The 6000-nt window shown below is 30.8% G+C and overlaps 1 protein-coding gene across 1 annotated transcript in view; it reads right to left on the reverse strand.

The window, feature by feature from the left end:
- The window catches only part of LOC148312159 (semaphorin-2A-like), a 425950-nt gene that overhangs the window by 419051 nt on the left and 899 nt on the right, over nt 1-6000 (reverse strand). The gene's annotated exons all lie outside the window — the stretch shown is intronic.

Consider the following 6000-nt stretch of genomic DNA (forward strand, 5'->3'; position numbering starts at 1 on the left):
TATAAATCTGTAACGTGGGAAATAACAGCTGTAAGGATTTTATTAAGTATTCACCTTAATTCAAAACTAGCCTAGTCGAAAGATAATTAATTTCTAGTAAATTACACATGAATTACTTTAAACTTTAAACATAATCATGACGTTAGGTAATTACGGTTTAAGACAGGGTGAAATTCGCCAAATAATTAAAGGTTAACTCTTAGCACTCCTCAATTCATAATTAATTACTTTCTTTTATTCAAACCAATTCAGCACCCGATGGTGCATAGGGCACTGCATCATATAAACGCTGTGTTATCTCGATTGTTACCACATGAAGGCAAGGTGATCACTCCCACGCTTCAGGGACTAGTCCAGAGTAGTATAAAATAAGTAAATATTTATTTTCACCCCCTCTCTTGGAAATCGAACCCGGGACCTCCTGTACGTTAGCGAAACACGCTAACTATTATATCACGGGGACGGACAAAAAATATATGCGCGCGTGTGTGTGTGTGTGTGTGTGTGTGTGTGAGAGAGAGAGAGAGAGTATGTGTATTTTATATGTATGTAAATGAGAAGTATAATGTAACTTATATTGTTTTCGTTATAAAACGAATGATCACTTTCAGAACTCGATGACAAACTCCTTCATATTATTTTATTCAGACCTGAAAATGGTAGTTTAGCTTCCAGTATAAAAACAAGTGTTTCCTTAATCATTTTTAAATGTCTTACCACAAGTAAATGCCGAAATAATAAATAAAAAAAACTCCTTCATTACCAATTTCTCACAAGTTTTTTTCATTTTGTTTATTTTTATTATAAAGAAAAAAACATTTTTGCTTAGTTAGAAACAATGATGAATATTAATATTATGCATTTATTTTTAAAAAATCAAACACAGATTTTTTGAGTCTACTTAGATGTAATTTCATTAACAAAAACACATAAAAAATTTGTATTGTGACAATTGTTTCGCCTAGTTATGGTATTATCAAACGAATGTGAAGATAAAATGAACAGACAGTGCTTATGTAGAATTTTATAGCTACATTATAAATCAAACACAGATTTTTTGAGTCTACTAAGATGTATTTTTATTAACAAAAACACATAAAAAATTATATTGTGACAATTGTTTCGCCTAGTTATGGCATTATCAAACAAATGCGAAGATCAAATGGACTGACAGTCCTTATGTAGAATTGTATAGCTACATAAGGAACTTAGTACACTCAAAAAATCTGTGTTTGATTTAAAATTAGTACATAAATTAAAACGGAGTTCTACAAATTAAACGCGAAATCAATAAATAACATGAATATTTCCGAAAATGGTTGTATTTAAATTCCGCGTCGATGATGGTTATGAATTTGAATCGCTCATTTAGCTTGCTCGTCTATTTAGGTAAATACTGAATGTTTATCTGTGCATCGAGTTATGTATTTACGCCTTAATATGCGTATTTATCTCTGTGAATCATTGTGTTATAATGATATGTTGTGATGCGACCGGATGCAGTAGCCGAATGCGCGTAAACAAGGTGTGTATGTCGTACAATTATAGCTGTTATCATTATAAAAACAATGATATTCACAGTCACTATAATTTTGGATACATAGGTACATAAATATTTGGACAATGAGAGCATTGTTTGGGTTTAAACAAAAATTTAACCAATCCTTTGCATCCGGATGTACTTCTTGATAGTGGGGTATATATTTTTTAATAAAAGTCCACCACAATGGTGCATAGGGCAGTGTATCATATAAATGCAGTGTTATCTTTAGCTTTAACACATGAAGGAAAGGTGATCAGCCCTCCGTTTTAGGTACCAGTCCAGTTACAGTGAAAAAATCACATACTTATATATTTTTTAATCCCCCCCCCCCCTGGGAATCGAACCCGAGACCTCCAGAACGGTGGCCGAGCGTGCTGACCATTACACTAAGTAGTATTTATAAATGAAGGCATAAAAAATAATATATTGATTGAATTTTTAATTTTAATTCAAGTTTTACTTGTTACATACATCTCACCACAGATGTCTCTAGTGAAATTCTAGTCAAATCAAAGAATATCTACCCGTGATTGACAACAGCATTACTCAAATTCTTGGAACTTCTAGGTATATTGATTTAACTCGATAAGCAGTGTTTGACTTCACTAAAACTTTACTAGAGACATCTGTAGTGGGATGGAGGAATCTTTTACTAAGTAGAAACACTTTATTTGTGAATTTATTCCAAGTCAGGATAAATAAATAAATAAAAGGATAATAATTATGAAATGGCTTATTAATACAGGAATTTTGCGGTTAATCTCAGATTGAAATAAATATGATCGGTTCACCGCAATGCGGAGCGATTTGTTTAAAAGTCAACCAAATAATACTTTCCGTGAAAGATATTTTAATTGCGTTTGACGGAGTGCTGTGAAATGAAATACCACATTCAAATTGAATTCAAATGTTTCACAATATATTTATTCGAGTGTTTTGTTATTTGACTCGAGTACTTGGAATAAATTGGTATATATATAGCTCCGCGGCCATCTCGCGTGCTTATAAACATACATTCGCTTACTCCTTTCAACAACGTCATATACAAAAAATCGTCAATTTTCAGTTGTGCATGTTTTCATTTTTAAGAAAAGGAATTGTTCAATTATTTTTTTAAATATATTAAATATTTAAAATGGTGAAAAAACATTCAGGTTTTACCTAAAAAGATCTGTTGCATAGTAGAAAGTTTAATAAGTGGCTTGATATTTATTTTCAAAACATTATATTATATTTTAAAACTTTATGAACGATCTCATGAAAAATCAAGTTTTTTGAAATATGACGTTGTTGAAAGGAGTGAGCGATATATTTGATGACGTTTTTTCTCTCAATTTTATCAAATGAGTGATTATTTTCTATTAAGTGATTGGCTAATTCAGAATTATTATTATCATTATTTACACATTTTGTATGCTCTTTACATCGGATGTTAAAATTTCTAGAAGTTTTTCCTATATATAAGCTTCCCAGCTTACCAACATTATAATTGAGTTACATTTTAATCATAAAATGGAAAATCACAAAGTTAGCGCATCAAATAAAAATTAAACAAATCAAATCAACTTGCCAATGACGTGCCTAGGTCAATGACCACTGTAATTTAGCTTTGCTGACAACATTACGTCGTCAATTACTATGTAGCTTTTTTTACATGTTTGCTCATTCACTCGCGTCAAAAGCTAATTTAGCCTTGCCACATCTTTGTATTGTAAACTCGTATACAAGTATTTCTGTACCGTATTTTAATATAGCGCGATGGTATTTTAGTATCTGTCGCAAAAAAATATATCAGCTAACAACATAAATTTAAAACTAGGTACATATTTTTTGCAACAGAAATTATAACGGAGAACCACTTCATCTGCCATTTAAAAAACTAAAATAAATAACAAACTAACTAACTAATCGTCATGCCGCTTTCCGCTGCGGTAGGCAGAGTGAATAGAACGCTACATCAATCTGTCTGCTAAAATTCATCTCCTCTTTAACATTCATTAATTTTCTCATTCCGATTCCTGACCTGACCTTTTTCAAGTGTATGAAATACTTGAAAACGCCTGTTCGATTGCCAAGTTTTCCTCAGTAAGCCTCTGCTTCTATTACCAACTTATATGTAATTATTTATTAGATTCAGAAAATATGTAAGAAATTCACAACACTTCAATGCCACCACACCAAGAAATATCAGTACAAAATTTAAATAAAATATGTATATTAGTAGCTATTTAAACATTTTTTTTGTCCGCCTCCGTAGTGTAATGGTCAGCATGCTCGGCTACCGTTCTGGAGCTCCCGGGTTCGATTCCCAGGGGGGTTTTATAAATATAAGTGATTTTTTTCACTCCAATATTTATTTAATATTACACTGGACTGGTACCTGAAGTGGAGGGCTGATCACCTTTCCTTCATGTGTAATCGATCAAGATTACACTGCGTTTATATGAAGCAGTGCCCTATGCACCATTGGGGTGCGGTAAGGGTTTTATTATTATTATTTAAACATTTATGATATCTTATCAGTGACCAGGTTACAACGTTACCGACATCATCAGACTAGTGTCGGTTCATCACATCACACGGATGTTGGAACGAAATAACTGGTTTCTGGTCAAGTAAAATAAAAATGAAAAAACTGTATATAAAATGCGAATTTCACCAAGAAAGTGATTTGTCGTAAGCAAACTTAAATATCATTATCTTATCACATTTGTCAATTTATAAAATGAATAAGAACTTGATTATCTTATTTACTTATTTATTCCGAAATCCAAACGACAGGATTGATCACCTTGCTATCATGTAACTAACGATCTAATCAACATTGTGTCAATCCTATAAAGTGCCCCATGCACTATTGGCTACGGAAAGAAGTGAGAAAAATCCGAATATATTCTCCGATTATTTCACATATCGCTCACTCCTTTCAAGAACGTCATAAATCAAAAAACTTGATTTTTCAGGAAAACGTTTTTAAAGTTTAAGAATATAATACAATGTATTAAAAATAAATATCAAGCCACTTTTTGAACTTTTTACCGTGCAACAGATCTTTTTAGGTAAAACCTGAAGGTTTTTTCTCCATTTGAAAAATATTTAGTATATTTAAAAAAATAATTAAACCATACCTTTTCTTCAAAATGTAAAAATAACACTTTCTGCTCTATAGTGGGTAAATATTAAGTTAAAAATATGCCTCTTTTGCTGGGATATAGTACATTTTCTGGGCATTCCGAAAACATGCAAAACTGAAAATTGACAATTTTTGATTTATGGCGTTCTTGAAAGGAGTGAGCGATATGAGAAAAAAGCAAGTAAACACCAAAACGTTACTTGATATGCTTAGCATTCAATATTTTTACATTGAATATTTAAAGTACGTCAATTTAAAAAAAATACGGTCGTAATATATAATAAATACCATCGCGTCAAAATGTTCTAACTTGATACTTATCTACTTAATTAACTACTTCATTAAATAAACATTAAATAACCTGTTTTATAAGATACATACTTAATACCTATGTGCATACGTTTATTAAATTTACACTTTGCCAGTTTAGAGCAAAACTATCGTAACTCGAAATTTTATGTATCTAAGCTAATGATTATTTAATATTCAAGAATCAATAATTTAATAAAAACTGATAAATTTATATGGATTTTAATACACATATTTAGATATAATTGTTTTTTTTTTAAATATTAAGTATGGTAGAATAATATGTAATTGATAAATATTTTTTTGAGACACGACTTTTAACATGATTAAGGAAACACATGTTTTTATACCACTTGAGTTTATGAAAGACTACAACTTTCGGAAGCTAAACTTGAAATGAAACTGAATAATAACTCAGACCTGACGATGGAAGTTTAGCTTCTGCACCTAGTAGTCATTAATAAACTCAAGTGGTATAAAACAAGTGCTTCCTTATAACATGTTTTACCACAAAGTAAATCCCGGAACAATAAATAAAATATGATTTTTAACGTTTCGAAAAACTAATTAATTGGCTAGACATCACGCCGCTTCTCTGCAGGGGTAAGCAGAGAACATACATAGACTGCCACACCACTCAAACAGTCTTCGTCTTCCATATTCATGCATCACATACATACCTGCCGATTATTCCGACTGCTGATTTGATCACTTTTAATTATTTGAAATACTTGATCATACCAGATTTTTTTCGGTGTTTCCCAGCATCAATTTCTAACTACATTCACCTCATTGTTTTACTGTTATTTTTTTTATGCACATGCCCAAATCTATTTCAATGAATATTATTAAATATTTTTTTTGTAATTCAAAAGAGAAATATTTGTGTTTTTATTACTTACACATTTTTGTAAGCCCAAGCGGCTCATTCGCATTAAGTATTCGAGACTTAATTATTTGATAAAAACAGTATATATATATTTATATATATATATATATATATATATATATATAT

Source organism: Brachycentrus maculatus, unplaced genomic scaffold (assembly GCF_059751285.1).
Source record: "Brachycentrus maculatus isolate JH-2025_06_01 unplaced genomic scaffold, ASM5975128v1 h1tg000049l, whole genome shotgun sequence".
NCBI classification, from domain to species: Eukaryota; Metazoa; Arthropoda; class Insecta; order Trichoptera; family Brachycentridae; genus Brachycentrus; species Brachycentrus maculatus.